The 15,349-nt window shown below is 55.8% G+C and overlaps 1 long non-coding RNA gene across 1 annotated transcript; it reads left to right on the forward strand.

The window, feature by feature from the left end:
* Nucleotides 1-2,480: 2,480 nt before the first annotated feature.
* Nucleotides 2,481-4,159, forward strand: LOC117648110. The gene is made up of 3 exons (XR_004587857.1): nt 2,481-2,611; nt 3,348-3,445; nt 3,529-4,159. It is a non-coding gene; the product is annotated as an uncharacterized LOC117648110 (long non-coding RNA).
* The last annotated feature ends 11,190 nt before the right edge of the window (nt 4,160-15,349 follow it).

A 15,349-nucleotide genomic window follows, 5' to 3' on the forward strand; every position in this document is an offset into this window, starting at 1 on the left:
TAATAAAATTTGGCGGTGCGCGCGAGTTTGAATACCATAGCGTTTTTGAAAGGTCTTTTCCTCCCGTCAATATTCACTCTGGCTCGACTACTTGGCCATGTTGATTCGGGTCTTTCCGAAAAAATGCCGGTGGGATGAACAGAAAACCCAGCAAGACAAAAAAACACCATCCACAGCTACCGCGTGACGCGGAATTTCTAAAAAAAAACTTGGACACCAAAGTTTTACTGAAAGCTTCACCCAAATTCACCAGGAATTTCACCAAACGTTTCACCAGCGCTTCATTTTTTTTTATCATCACCAAATGTCGACAAAATTTCACGAAAGATTAAGACTTCATGTTCTTCCGAAACTCCACTCAAATTTCCCCTCTGACCTCGTCGAAATTTCGCGAACAGGGGGTTTTAAGTTTCACCAAAATGGACCCCGAGGTGAAACCGGGCGCCCCGGTGCTGGCCGTCAGTGGCGGTGGCGCGTGTTTAAGGCGCTGGGCGGCATGGCGCGTGGGCGAGCACGCGGGAGCGGCGCGACGTGCGCGGCGGAGCGACTCGACGGGGCGAACCTCCCCCCCTTTCCCCGGGGCAGTGGAAACCCCACATGACTCGCACTCCGGCGCTGGCGCTCCGGGCGGAGGCCGAACGCAGGCCGGGCGCCGCGACGCTCCGTGCTCCGCCGCTCTGGCGCCGCTTCCCCCTCCCCTCTCGTTGTTTTCGCGCGCCCCTGCGGCACACGCCCCACAGGGGGCCCAGCAGCCGGCGCCGCAGGCCAAAATCCAGACGCGTTTTGAGCCCCAGAGTCACTAAGCAGGACTCGAGCCAGACGTGTGCCCCCCGACCCCCACCAATGGATTCCTCGTTGGGAGGGGCAATCCATTGGTGGAGTACACGTTCGGTTCGAGTCCCATTTAGCGACCCTGAAGCACAAAACGCGCCCTGGGTTTTGACCGCCCCCAGTAGGGAGGGGGCGTTTTTGCGTTTAATCGCAGGTGCGATGCGATTTTTTCAAAAAATCGCGGTGCGATTTCGGTTTTTAAACCCTCGGCGATTAATCGCAAAATCGCTAAATCGCAAAAAAACCTAAATCGCAAAAATCGCACCGTGCATGGATTTCGCGACCACTGCACCGAACGAGGCTGGCGCGTGCCCGGGTGGAAGGATCTGTAGTTGGACTGTAGTTTGAACTGTAGTACAAAACTGTAGTCCGGAAACTGCAGCCAAAAGTGACTAAGAACTACAGATTTAACTGTTTGCGTCATCACAGTAAGATCTGTACTCCGTAATTGTAAAATAATCTACATTTTTACTGCAGCCCCTTTTGTTTGATGTGTTCAGATTCGAAAGTAGTTCTGTAAGTAGTGAAGACTCAGAAAAAAGTGTAAATAAAGAGCAATGCGGGGATACATTCTTAAAGAACACCTTGCACTGAAGTTCATTTTCATTTTGTATGACAACAAAAGGGTCCAAATATCTAAATTTCTGAAAAATATGAGCTAAGTAAGAAAATAAAGTAAGGTCATTGTAAAATAAAATATAAAAAAACTTATTTTTTTAATACTTGTATCTTAATTTATGGGTAAGAGTTCCTTTGTGTGGCTAAACTCATATCCACATGTCTCTCCAGTTTTCGACGGACCTTCGGGAACACCGAACCGAACATTGGCGCGCTCGGGAGCCGAACGAGTCGGACTTTACGGTTCCGAAAACAAATGACTGTGTCGACTCGCTGTTTTTTGTGGCGTTATTTGTCGAAAAGAGCTTGGAGTGGCGGGATTCTGATGTGGCTTGTAAACATTCGAGTGTTAATCCCCATAAGTTTGGCGTTTTTCGGGGAGCCCGTGGCGCTTTTTGGCGTTTGCAGCGCCCCCCCGGCGATTGGGGGCACCCGGCAACACTGGCGCCGGCCGAGACGAGGACGAGCGGCAGTCGCTCCAAGATGGCGTCTTCAGTTTTCATGTTCGTGTCGTCAGCCAAACGTTTTAGTGTTTACTGAAAAAGTCTGGGCCGCAAACATCACGGTGGTTACCATGTCAATTTGGAAGTGCTATTATCACAGAGGAGGTAGGTTTTTGGTTTGAAATTGTATCAGTTTCAGTTGTGGTTCCAGTGCAAAGTCGTCCAGTGTTCTGTGTGTATTCTCAGCACATTCTCTGTAGCTCAATACTTCTTATTATTAGTGCGAGTGCGTTGTTAGTTTTACAGAAAAAACTCTCTTAGTGACGCAAATGTTCATTATTTCAGCAGTCGTGCTCACCATGACGGCGACGGGCGGCAGCGACGCGACAGGTCTGGTCTGACTTAACCCCTGCTCTGTACACAACTGTCCCAGAACTCCAAGCAACTGCAATGATGCTACGAACTGTTTACGGATTCCTATGGCCCAATAAGTATGCAAATCAAATTTTTATTAAGATCGCTTTTTGAAAATTTAACTTTGGTTCTGTGTAATCTGAGTTTTCTCTGTAATTTGTAGGATTTTGGGGCGTTCAAGTTCAAGTTACGGGTTTCAACTTAGCAGCCCAGGGGTGGCTTCACATTCACATCTAAGTCTACTGGTGTTCTAAATCTGTCCTGGAGAAACCCATGAGTTGGCTGCTGAACGTTTCCGATGCTTGGTGAGTGTTTTTGAATCTCCATTTAATTTTTAACTTCAACTTTGTCAGGATTTTTATTTCTGGTCTGGCCTAGTGAAGAGAATTGTTTTCATTATGAGAGGCCCCCCTGTGCACGTTTGTTTAATGTTGACCAGAGTAATGATTACAATTTGAAAATTTAGAGACCTGCTATCTTTAAACTTAGTCGAAGATGCTGTATTGTGCCAATATTTGTCGTTTATAAAATAAAACATCTTGCGCTTACTATTTGAACGGAATTGGTTAAACTAGACTTTACTTTTTTTCTCCGCTTCTGGTTTACAGATGTAGAAGTTATGAAATTCACAATCATTAAAAACTTCTCTGGTAATTTACTAATGAAAATATATTACCAACAACAAGAAGTTTTACATAGCTTTTTTATAAAAAAATTGGTAGATGTGCTCATGATTTTGTAATGACTGCAGTGCTGTGAAAATGCCTTTGTCTGTAGATTTGGGTTGTGAAAGACAGCAAAGGAGAGATAAAACCCTTTTTCCCTTCTTATTCTAAGCGAAATCTATTTTTTTTAGTAAACGACAAGTACTAGCACATCTGCAGCCTATTCGACTGGATTTGGCAAGTGGCAACTGCCTCATTTTGAAAACGTAGTTAACTGTGGAATGAATTTATTTGTAAGACTAAATATTTGTTATACAGAACTTCTTCTCCCTTTCTTTGCCAGTTATTTTTTTGTTTCTTTGTCCATATCAAACAGATGCTGTGACACACTCACTGACAAATATAAGATTGCATGTTGCTTGGGTGGAGACTAGAGAATGGCATTCTTCACCATGAAACTGGACTTGACTTTGGGTGAGTTTAAACCGTGTCAAATTCCCAATCAGTTTGCCAGACTTGCATTAACTTATCAATGCCTTGCTTTTTTTTCATTGCAGATAACCAACTACATAATTGAAAAGGGTCATTCATGAAGAAAATTGTGTTTCGAATGTTTTTTATGGCCTGCTCTGTTGTTCATTAAAAATTGTATGTTATTCACCAGAGTGTTTTTTCAAGAAAACCTTTGCTTCAACATTTTATGTCATTTATCAGTGTTCAAAAAAATTTTGTGACTAATTTAAATTGCTTAATCCACTTGCAGGCTGCGCAGCAGTATATTTTGCAGAACTTGGAAGTTTTGCAAAATTTACTGTTGCGCAGTATGCAGGTGGATTTAGGAATTTAATTTAGTTGGAAAAGTAGTTTTGAATACAGTGATATTATTCTTAAAAGTCAACTTAAACTGTACTAGAACTGCAGTGAGAACAAGGGGAGAACTGAGAAGGGAACTGCCGTAAACTGCAGTTGTCCAAAACTATAGTTGCCAAAAACTATAGTTGTCCGAAATAACTGGTACTTTTACTACAGTTTAACTATACTTTGGGCTTCACTCTTTTTGCACTCCAGCAATAGTTAAACATTATTTTAACTGAATTAATATGTTAGTTTTAACTAGAGTCAGTAACACAAAAAAACAGTAGAATATTGTTATAGTCCAAACTACAGATCCTTCCACCCGGGTGTTGTCGGTGCCACTAGCCTGCCATTTGACCACTCAGGAATATGTTTTGGCACTTTTTAAAAAGATTTTGTGCCATAATGGGTAGTAAATAAGTATTGTTGCGTTTGTTTGCGATTTTTGCGATTTTGCGATTTTGCGATTCTTGCGATTTTTGCGATTTTTGCGATTCTTGCGATTTTGCGATTAATCGCATGAAATCGCGATATATGAGAAATCGCAATCGCGATACTAAAATTTGGAAATCGCCCGTCCCTAGCCTCCAGCGGTCTTCTGGCCCACTGACGCGCCCCTCCGGCTCGACGGCGGTGGCGGCGGACTCCTCGGCGGCGGCCGCCGCGCTGCTCGGGTTCACGGAGGAAAGGAAAAAAAATCCGCCAGGGATTCGAACCACCGTCCCCTGGGTCAGACAGCGTGCGGCACGGACCAGAAGCCAGCGGCTACGGTGATTCGGGTTGGAGCGGCGCGGACTTGTATTTCAACACCCCGCCAGGGCGGATTTGGAACTTGTGGATTCGAAGATTTGTTCGGATTCTTCCATAACATCTGACGACACGGAGAGCGCAACTTCCCCCCAGTCCTCGAAACGTGAGTTCAACACTCCCCTTTTTCCAGATTCATTTTGAAAAAAAATGTCCGCGCTAAAAACCTTTGGTCCTGGTCTCGTTTTTCTCGGCGTCCTGGGAACAAAAACGACCTCGCCGGGTTGCTGATGACATAAATTTTTCTCCCAAAACACACCCTAGCCTCGGCCAGCCTCGGTCCGGGGAGGAACCCTTTCTGCAGTGATAAGGCGACCGTAAGATAGAGTGCTAATGGCTGGAGGCTGCTGTCTCAAGGCGGGACACGATGTACAGCCGGGGGGGCGGGCGGGGCGGGGCGGGGCGGGGCGGGCCCAGGATCACGACGGTACTCCAGTTCGGCTAATTAACGAAAAATTCAATACCTCCCGGGGAAATTTGCCGCCGGGTAGCAGCGAGAGGCGTGAGGAACATACGCGGTCCGGCCGCCAAGTTGGCCTAATCCGGGAGTGGTGCCCGGGGCCCTTGGTTCGGCCTTTAGTCACCGACGGGGCCCCGGGACAAATCCTGCTGTAGTGACAACCTCGGCACACAATTTGGGATTTTCCAGGCCTGCAGCAGCAGGCCACAGCGGGGCACAGCAGGGCAACACGGACCGTTGTAGTGGCACAAGGCTCGGCGCGGCTGAGGCTGGGAAAACATGATAAGGAAGGGTAAGAGGGGGGGGGGAAAGGGGGGGGGGGGGGGTACTCGCGTGACACGGCAACCCCCCCGCGAGTGCGAGTGAGCGAACGGTCCGACCATCTCATTTTTTCCTGTTGCCACTTCAATTACCTCGCTCCTTCTCGCAGTACCTGTCCAAAAATTTGGGTAACAACAAAAAAAGAAAAAGGTGGCGCGGTGTTTTGTTGTCTGCGGCTTGGTCGATGTCGGCCGGGGGCCCAAGAAAGGAACTAGAAATTAACCGTCACCTCACCATTCTTGTTTTTTTTTTTTCATTTTCCGAAAAAAAAAGTGTGTATGTCATTTGACTTACCTCTCAGAAGGGCCCCCCCATATTTCTAACGTAGAAAAAATTTAGTCTATGTAGCTTGACCCACCTCAAAGTTGACCTACCTATATATTAAATTTAAAAAAAATATTAATATAAATATTAGAATATAAATATGGGAATATAAATAGGAGTAATATAAAAATTACCAAAAAAAGTTGACCCACCCCCAGTTGACCTACCCTATATTTTTGACTTGACCGACGAAGCGCGACGGCCTCGCGCGGGGAAGCGCGACAGTGTCGCGGCGGGGAAGCGCGACAGTGTCGCGGCAGGGGAAGCGCGACGGCCCCGCGGCAGGGGAAGCGCGACAGTGTCGCGGCGGGGGAAGCGCGACGGCCTCGCGGCAGGGGAAGCGCGACAGTGTCGCGGCAGCGGGAAACGCGACAGTGTCGCGGCAGGGGAACGCGACGGCCTCGCGGCAGGGGAAGCGCGACAGTGTCGCGGCAGGGGAAGCGCGACAGTGTCGCGGCAGGGGAAGCGCGACACTGTCGCGGCAGGGGAAGCGCGACAGTGTCGCGGCAGGGGAAGCGCGACGGCCTCGCGGCAGGGGAAGCGCGACAGTGTCGCGGGAGGGGAAGCGCGACAGTGTCGCGGCAGGGGAAACGCGACGGCCCCGCGGCAGGGGAAGCGCGACAGTGTCGCGGGAGGGGAAGCGCGACAGTGTCGCGGCAGGGGAAGCGCGACGGCCTCGCGGCAGGGGAAGCGCGACAGTGTCGCGGCAGCGGAAGCGCGACAGTGTCGCGGCAGGGGAAGCGCGACGGCCTCGCGGCAGGGGGAAACGCGACAGTGTCGCGGCAGGGGAACGCGACAGTGTCGCGGCAGGGGAAGCGCGACACTGTCGCGGGAGGGGAACGCGACGGCCTCGCGGCAGGAGACGCGCGACGGCCTCGCGGCAGGGGGAAACGCGACAGTGTCGCGGCAGGGGGAAACGCGACAGTGTCGCGGCAGGGGAGCGCGACGCCTCGCAGCAGGGGGAAACGCGACGGCCTCGCGGCAGGGGGAAACGCGACAGTGTCGCGGGAGGGGAAGCGCGACAGTGTCGCGGCAACGGAAGCGCCACAGTGTCGCGGCAGGGGAAGCGCGACAGTGTCGCGGCAGGGGAAGCGCGACGGCCTCGCGGCAGGGGAAGCGCGACAGTGTCGCGGCAGGGAAGCGCGACAGTGTCGCGGCAGGGGAAACGCGACGGCCTCGCAGCAGGGGAAGCGCGACAGTGTCGCGGCAGGGGAGCGCGACGGCCTCGCGGCAGGGGAAGCGCGACAGTGTCGCGGCAGGGGAAGCACGACGGCCTCGCGGGCCCGGGCCGCCCCAAGTACTTTCTGGTGGGGGGGGGGAAAATTTTTTTAAAAAATTGTTGGGTTGCCTACCGTTAAAGGGGGAACACCCAAAACGGTTTAGACTTCTTCATAGTGTTCCAAATCCAGCGAGCGAAGCGAGCTTAATGCGAAAATTCACACAAATTTTAGACTTTAACGCAACTTTTGCCATTTTTAGAGCTTTATACACCTTTATTGGGGGGCGAAGCGAGCCAAACGCCAAATAATGGAGGAAAACTAAGAAAACCTGCGAGCGAAGCGAGCAAGAACCAAAATCAAAGAATTTTCGACTTTGCTGTATTTTTCTCTCTATTTTGAGCTCAAAATGGCACTTTAGTGTCTGAAAGTGGGGGGGGGGGGGCGCTGCCAAAAGCGAGGCTGTGCAAGCGTCAAACAGCGAGGCTGTGCCAGCCTCACACAGCGAGGCTGTGCCAGCGTCAAACAGCGAGGCTGTGCCAGCGTCAAAAAGCGAGGCTGTGCCAGCGTCAAACAGCGAGGCTGTGCCAGCGTCAAACAGCGAGGCTGTGCCAGCGTCAAACGCGAGGCTTTCCAGCGTCAAACTGCGAGGCTGTGCCAGCCTCACACAGCGAGGCTGTGCCAGCGTCAAACAGCGAGGCTGTGCCAGCGTCAAACTGCCAGGCTGTGCCAGCCTCACACAGCGAGGCTGTGCCAGCGTCAAACAGCGAGGCCGTGCCCGTCAAACAGCGAGGCTGTGCCAGCCTCACACAGCGAGGCTGTGCCAGCCTCACACAGCGAGGCTGTGCCAGCGTCAAACAGCGAGGCTGTGCCAGCGTCAAACAGCGAGGCTGTGCCAGCGTCAAACGGCGAGGCTGTGCCAGCGTCAAACAGCGAGGCTGGCCAGCGTCAAACGCGAGGCTGTGCCAGCCTCACACAGCGAGGCTGTGCCACCGTCAAACAGCGAGGCTGTGCCAGCGTCAAACAGCGAGGCTGTGCCAGCCTCACACAGCGAGGCTGTGCCAGCGTCAACAGCGAGGCTGTGCCAGCCTCACACAGCGAGGCTGTGCCAGCGTCAACCCGCGAGGCTGTGCCAGCCTCACACAGCGAGGCTGTGCCAGCGTCAAACAGCGAGGCTGTGCCAGCGTCAAAAAGCGAGGCTGTGCCAGCGTCAAACGGCGAGGCTGTGCCAGCGTCAACACCGAGGCTGTGCCAGCGTCAAACAGCGAGGCTGTGCCAGCAAAAAACAGCGAGGCTGTGCCAGCGTCAAACAGCGAGGCTGTGCCAGCCTCACACGCGAGGCTGTGCCAGCCTCCCCAGCGAGGCTGTGCCAGCGTCAAAAAGCGAGGCTGTGCCAGCGTCAAACAGCGAGGCTGTGCCAGCGTCAAACAGCGGGCTAAGCCAGCCTCACACAGCGAGGCTGTGCCAGCGTCAAACAGCGAGGGTGTGCCAGCGTCAAAAAGCGAGGGTGTGCCCGCGTCCGCGGCAGGGAAGCGCGACAGTGTCGCGGCAGGGGAAGCGCGACAGTGTCGCGGCAACGGGAAACGCGACAGTGTCGCGGCAGGGGAAGCGCGACAGTGTCGCGGCAGGGGGAAACCCACGGCCTCGCGGCAGGGGAAGCGCGACAGTGTCGCGGCGGGGGAAAAGCGACAGTGTCGCGGCAACGGAAGCGCGACAGTGTCGCGGCAGGGGAAGCGCGACAGTGTCGCGGGAGGGGAAACGCGACAGTGTCGCGGCAGGGGAAGCGCGACGGCCTCGCGGCAGGGGAAGCGCGACAGTGTCGCGGCAGGGAAGCCGACAGTGTCGCGGCAGGGGAAGCGCGACGGCCTCGCGCAGGGGGAAACGCGACAGTGTCGCGGCAGGGGAAAAGCGACAGTGTCGCGGCAACGGAAACGCGACAGTGTCGCGGCAGGGGAAGCGCGACAGTGTCGCGGCAGGGGAAGCGCGACAGTGTCGCGGCAGGGGAAGCGCGACGGCCTCGCGGCAGGGGAAGCCGACAGTGTCGCGGCAGGGGGAAACGCGACAGTGTCGCGGCAGGGGAAGCGCGACGGCCTCGCAGCAGGGGAAGCGCGACGGCCTCGCGGCAGGGGAAGCGCGACAGTGTCGCGGCAGGGGAGGCGCGACAGTGTCGCGGCAGGGGAAGCGCGACAGTGTCGCGGCAACGGAAGCGCGACAGTGTCGCGGCAGGGGAAGCGCGACAGTGTCGCGGCAGGGGAAGCGCGACGGCCTCGCGGCAGGGGAAGCCGACAGTGTCGCGGCAGGGAAGCACGACGGCCTCGCGGCAGGGCCGCCCGAAGTACTTTCTGGGGGGGGGGCGAAATTTTTTTAAAAAATTGTTGGGTTGCCTACCGTTAAGGGGCAACACCCAATACGGTTTAGACTTCTCTCATAGTGTTTCCCAAAACCAGCGAGCGAAGCGAGCTTAAGCGAAAATTCACACAATTCTAGACTTTAACACAACTTTTGCCATTTTTAGAGCTTAATCACACGCTTATTGGTGGGCGAAGCGAGCCAAAAAGCCAAATAATGGAGGAAAACTAAGAAAACCTGCGAGCGAAGCGAGCAAGAAGCCAAAAATCAAAGAAATTTTCGACTTGCTGTATTTTTCTCTCTATTTTGAGCTCAAAAAGGCACTTTAGTGTCTAAAAAGGGGGGGGGGGGGGGGCTGCCAAACAGCGAGGCTGTGCCAGCGTCAAAAAGCGAGGCTGTGCCAGCCAAAAAAGCGAGGCTGTGCCAGCCTCAACAGCGAGGTGTGCCACGTCAAACAGCGGGCTGTGCCAGCGTCAACAGCGAGCTGTGCCAGCGTCAAACAGCGAGGCTGTGCCAGCGTCAAACAGCAAGGGTGTGCCAGCGTCAAACAGCGAGGCTTTGGGCCCGCGTCAAACGCGAGGCTGTGCCAGCCTCACACAGCGAGGCTGTGCCAGCGTCAAACAGCGAGGCTGTGCCAGCGTCAAACAGCGGGCTGTGCCAGCCTCACACAGCGAGGCTGTGCCAGCGTCAAACAGCGAGGCTGTGCCAGCGTCAAACAGCGAGGGTGTGCCAGCTCACACAGCGAGGCTGTGCCAGCGTCAAACAGCGAGGCTGTGCCAGCTCAAACAGCGAGGCTGTGCCAGCGTCAAACAGCGAGGCTGTGCCAGCGTCAAACAGCGAGGCTGTGCCAGCGTCAAAAGCGAGGCTGTGCCAGCCTCACACAGCGAGGCTGTGCCAGCGTCAAACAGCGAGGCTGTGCCAGCGTCAAACAGCGAGGCTGTGCCAGCGTCAAACAGCGAGGCTGTCCAGCGTCAAACAGCGAGGCTGTGCCAGCGTCAAACGCGAGGCTGTGCCAGCCTCAAACCCGCGGGCTGTGCCAGCGTCAAACAGCGAGGCTGTGCCAGCGTCAAAAGCGAGGCTGTGCCAGCCTCACCAGCGAGGCTGTGCCAGCCTCACACAGCGAGGCTGGCCAGCGTCAAACACGAGGCTGTGCCAGCGTCAAAAGCGAGGCTGTCCAGCGTCAAAAGGCGAGGCTGTGCCAGCGTCAAACACGAGGCTGTGCCAGCGTCAAACAGCGAGGCTGTGCCAGCGTCAAACAGCGAGGGTGTGCCAGCGTCAAAAGGGGAGGCTGTGCCAGCGTCAAACAGCGAGGCTGTGCCAGCCTCACACAGCGAGGCGTGCCCCCGTCAAACAGCGAGGCTGTGCCAGCGTCAAACAGCGAGGCTGTGCCAGCGTCAAACAGCGAGGCTGTGCCAGCGTCAAACAGCGAGGCTGTGCCAGCGTCAAACAGCGAGGCTGTGCCAGCGTCAAACGCGAGGCTGTGCCAGCCTCACACAGCGAGGCTGTGCCAGCCTCAAACAGCGAGGCTGTGCCAGCGTCAAAAAGCGAGGCTGTGCCAGCGTCAAACAGCGAGGCTGTGCCAGCGTCAAAAGCGAGGCTGTGCCAGCGTCCCCAAACGCGACGTGCCGCGGCAAAAAGCGGGCTGTCCGGGGAAACGCAAAGGTGTGCCAGGAAACGCGACGTGCCGCGGCAAACGCGACGTGCGCGGCAAAAAGCGGGCTGTGGGGGCCCGGGAACGCGACGTGCCGCCCAAAGCGGGCGTGCCGCGGCAAACGCGAGGCCCCGGGCCCGGAAACGCGAAGGTGTGCCAGGGAACGCGAAGGTGTGCCAGAACGCGACGTGCGCGCAAAAAAGCGGGCGTGCGCGGCAAAAGCGGGCTGTCCGCGGCAAACAGGCCCCCGGGGGGGAGCCACGGGCCCCGGCAGGGGGAAACGCGACAGTGTCGCGGCAAAGGAAGCGCGACAGTGTCGCGGCAGGGGAAGCGCACAGTGTCGCGGCAGGGGAAGCGCGACGGCCCCCGGCAGGGGAAGCGCGACAGTGTCGCGGCAAGGGGAAAGGGGACAGTGTGCGGCAGGGGGAAACGCGACAGTGTCGCGGCAGGGGAAGCGCGACAGTGTCGCGGCAGGGAAGCGCGACGGCCTCGCGGCAGGGAAGCGCGACAGTGTCGCAGCAGGGAAGGCGACAGTGCCGCGCACGGAGCGCGACAGTGTCGCGGTGCAGGGGAAACGCGCGACAGTGCCGGCAGGGGAAGCGCGACAGTGTCGCGCGGGGGGGGGGGGAAGCGCGACGTCCTCGCGGCAGGGGAAGCGCGACAGTGTCTCGGCAGGGGAAGCGCGACAGTGTCGCGGCAGGGGAAGCGCGACAGTGTCGCGGCAGGGGAAGCGCGAACGGCCCCAGCCGGGAAGCGCGACGGCCCGCGCGGCAGGGAAGCACGACAGTGTCGCGGCAGGGGAAGCGCGACAGTGTCCGCGCGGGGAAGCGCGACAGTGTCGCGGCAAACGGAAAGCGCGACAGTGTCGCGGCAGGGGAAGCGCGACGGCCTCGCGGCAGGGAAGCGCGACAGTGTCGCGGCAGGGGAAGCACGACGGCCTCGCGGCCAGGGCCGCCCGAGTACTTTCTGGTGGGGGGGGCGAAATTTTTATTAAAAATTGTTGGGTGCCACCCTTAAGGGGCAACACCCAATACGGTTAGACTTCTCTCATAGTGTTCCAAATCCAGCGAGCGAAGCGAGCTTAAAACTCGAAAATTCCACACAATTCTAGACTTTAACACAACTTTTGCCATTTTAGAGCTTAATCACACGCTTTATTGGTGGGCGAAGCGAGCCAAACGCCAAATAATGGAGGAAAACTAAGAAAACCTGCGAGCGAAGCGAGCAAGACGCCAAAATCAAAGAATTTACGACTTGCTGTATTTTTTCTCTCTATTTTGAGCACAAAATGCACTTTAGTGTCCGAACGTGGGGGGGGGGGAGGGGGGATGGGGGGTGGGGGGGGGGGGGGGGGGGGGGGGGGGGGGGGGGGGGGGGGGGGGCTGCCAAACAGCGAGGCTGTGCCAGCTCAAACAGCGAGGCTGTGCCAGCCTCACACAGCGAGGCTGTGCAGCGTCAAACAGCGAGGCTGTGCCAGCGTCAAACAGCGAGGCTGTGCCAGCGTCAAACAGCGAGGCTGTGCCAGCGTCAAACGGCGAGGCTGTGCCAGCGTCAAACAGCGAGGCTGTGCCAGCGTCAAACAGCGAGGCTGTGCCAGCGTCAAACAGCGAGGCTGTGCCAGCCTCACACAGCGAGGCTGTGCCAGCGTCAAACAGCGAGGCTGTGCCAGCGTCAAACAGCGAGGCTGTGCCAGCGTCCGCGGCAGGGGAAGCGCGACAGTGTCGCGGCAAAGGAAGCGCGACAGTGTCGCGGCAGGAGAAGCGCGACAGTGTCGCGGCAGGGGAAGCGCGACAGTGTCGCGGCAAAGGAAGCGCGACGGCCTCGCAGCAGGGGAAGCGCGACAGTGTCGCAGCAGGGGAAGAGCGACAGTGTCGCGGCAGGGGAAGCGCGACAGTGTCGCGGCAAGGAAGCGCGACAGTGTCGCGGCAGGGGAGCGGGCGACAGTGTCGCGGCAGGGGAAGCGCGACGGCCTCGCAGCAGGGGAAGCGCGACAGTGTCGCGGCAGGGGAAGAGCGACAGTGTCACGGCAGGGGAAGCGCGATGACGTCGCGGCAGGTGAAGCGTGACAGTGTCCCAGTGACAGTAGACGATACTTCAAAAAAATTTATAATAAAAATATGGGGTAGGTCAACTGTGGGGTAGGTCAACCTTTTTTGTTAATATTTATAACACTATTATTTATAGTCCCATATTTTTATTCAAATATTTATATTTATATTTTTATTAATAAATATATTGGTATGTCAACTGTGAGGTAGGTCTAATGAACAGCCCCGGAAAAATTGAAAGAAATATTATATAAATATTTAAAAAAAACATAAGTAGAAATATTGCAGACTGTTCTTTCAACCTCCAAAAATTTGAAAATGAGAGAGTCAGTCTGAAAAAATAAATTGGCATGTGGGTGTGGGTAGTCGAACGCCGGTCTCCGCTCATGCGGTCCTACGCCTCTAACCTCTCGGCCAACACAGCTTTCATGAATGGAGTCGGGGAAAATGTTCCCTTGCTTCCCTCCTTCTGTAACAGTGCGGCGTTTTTCTGACCAACATGACGGTGAAATTCTGACGCGAGCAAACTCCTTTCCCTCTGGAACGAAAAGACCCGCGTCAGCATGCACGCGGTCCCTGGCGTCGAACTTGCGCACCGCCACTGGCGCTTCCTTTTCAATTGGCCCGCCACTGCTATTCCTCCTGGGTCGGACTGCAGCGCTCGCCGCGCTCGCCGCGGCCACGAGGCGCTCGTCGCCGCTCGTTGGTGCTCGTCGGAGCGCTCGGCCGTAGGGCGAATTGTGCGGCACCCGTAAAGGTAAGGCCCTTGAGGTTAAGGGCTCATACGTGCGCGGCAAGGCATATGCAGCGAGCTGCACGGGGCGGGGCGGGGCGGGGCGGCCGCAACCCACTTCCCGGCGTCTGTCTTAGCACACAGTCAAACTCGAGCCAGGCAGCCTCCGGGGGCAGAAGGGCCGGAGGAGATCGCGCCAGACCCTTTGTTGTTGTGGTTAAATCTATTTGTTGTGATTAAATTTGCATCCCCTTTCCGAACCCGTGTTTTGTTGATGTTTTTGAACTTGCTTCCTGGTTCGTTCCGCCGGCGATAGCCTTTGTTTTTGTTTTCGTACCTGGGCCCGCCATCGCCGCGCGACATGTCGACACCTCAGGGCCGGCAGCACAGCACAGTGGGCCGGAAGACCGCGGTGGAGGCGGCCAAAGCTCTAGACGCGTTTTGAGCTCCAGAGTCACTAAACAGGAATCGAACCGAACGTGTTACCCCACCAACGTATTGCTCTCCGAACGAGGAATCCATTGGTGGGGTCACACGTTCGGTTCGAGTCCTATTTAGCGACTCTGGAGCTCAAAACGCGTCCTGAATTTTGACCGCCTCCACGGATCTTCTGGCCCACTGTGCAGCGCCGTCGAAAGCAGCGCCGTATCCAAGACCCAGATCTGCCCTGCTAACCAGCAGGCTCGCAGTGAGCGCCTGCGAGGTAGGCAACGGGCCCGGACGCAGGTTTGACGGGCGGGCCTACGCTGCAGGCGGACAGCCCGCCAGCTGCACTTTCCAAAGGTGCACTCCTTTCGGAATCGAATCGAATTAAGAGAGATTGCGATTCAGAGTTTTTTTTTTCGGAGCATCGATTTGAGATTGAGAAGTGCAGCTTGGCACACCTCCACCAACCGTGGCGTCACTCAGCGTCCAAACAAGCTGGGCAGTCCGAGCGAAGCCAGACGCCCCGCCGTGGACCGTTTCGTCGCTCTGTCTCTCTCGCACTCACGGGGCAGCTCCACGAGTGCGAGAGAGACAGAGCGACGTACTGATCCTTCGGCATCAGACGGCAGGCTGCTGTTGCTGACACGCCCTAACCTTGGCGAGCCGCTGCACAGTGGGCCAGAAGACCAGTGGGGGCGGCTGAAACTCCATACGCGTTTTGAGCTCCAGAGTCGCTAAACAGGACTCGAACCGATCGTGTGACCCCACCAATGGATTCCTCGTTCGGAGAGCAATACGTTGGTGGGGTAACACGTTCGGTTCGATTCCTGTTTAGTGACTCTGGAGCTCAAAACGCGTCTAGAGCAGCGGTTCCCAACCTTTTTCGGTTCGCGACCCCAAATTTGTAACAAAAAATTTCCGCGACCCCCAGGAAAAATTTCGCGACCCCACGCGACCCCTCCTTTAGCATGCCTTTGATACAAAGTGCGATAATCCACCTTAGTTTGGGAGCAGTATTGCCGCAAAGTTGATCAAAACGGCCACAAATGTATTTTAAAAATCGTGTTTTGGGCCGACTTTAAGCAGCCACTGCGTCGGATCCGAGGCGGTATTTCGTCGTCCCTCAACGGGCATTTGGTCTTTGGACCTTCCTTTAGCATGCCTTTGTTACGGAGTGTGATTATCTG

The sequence above is a fragment of the Thrips palmi genome, unplaced genomic scaffold (assembly GCF_012932325.1).
Source record: "Thrips palmi isolate BJ-2018 unplaced genomic scaffold, TpBJ-2018v1 HiC_scaffold_3, whole genome shotgun sequence".
Lineage (NCBI taxonomy): Eukaryota > Metazoa > Arthropoda > Insecta > Thysanoptera > Thripidae > Thrips > Thrips palmi.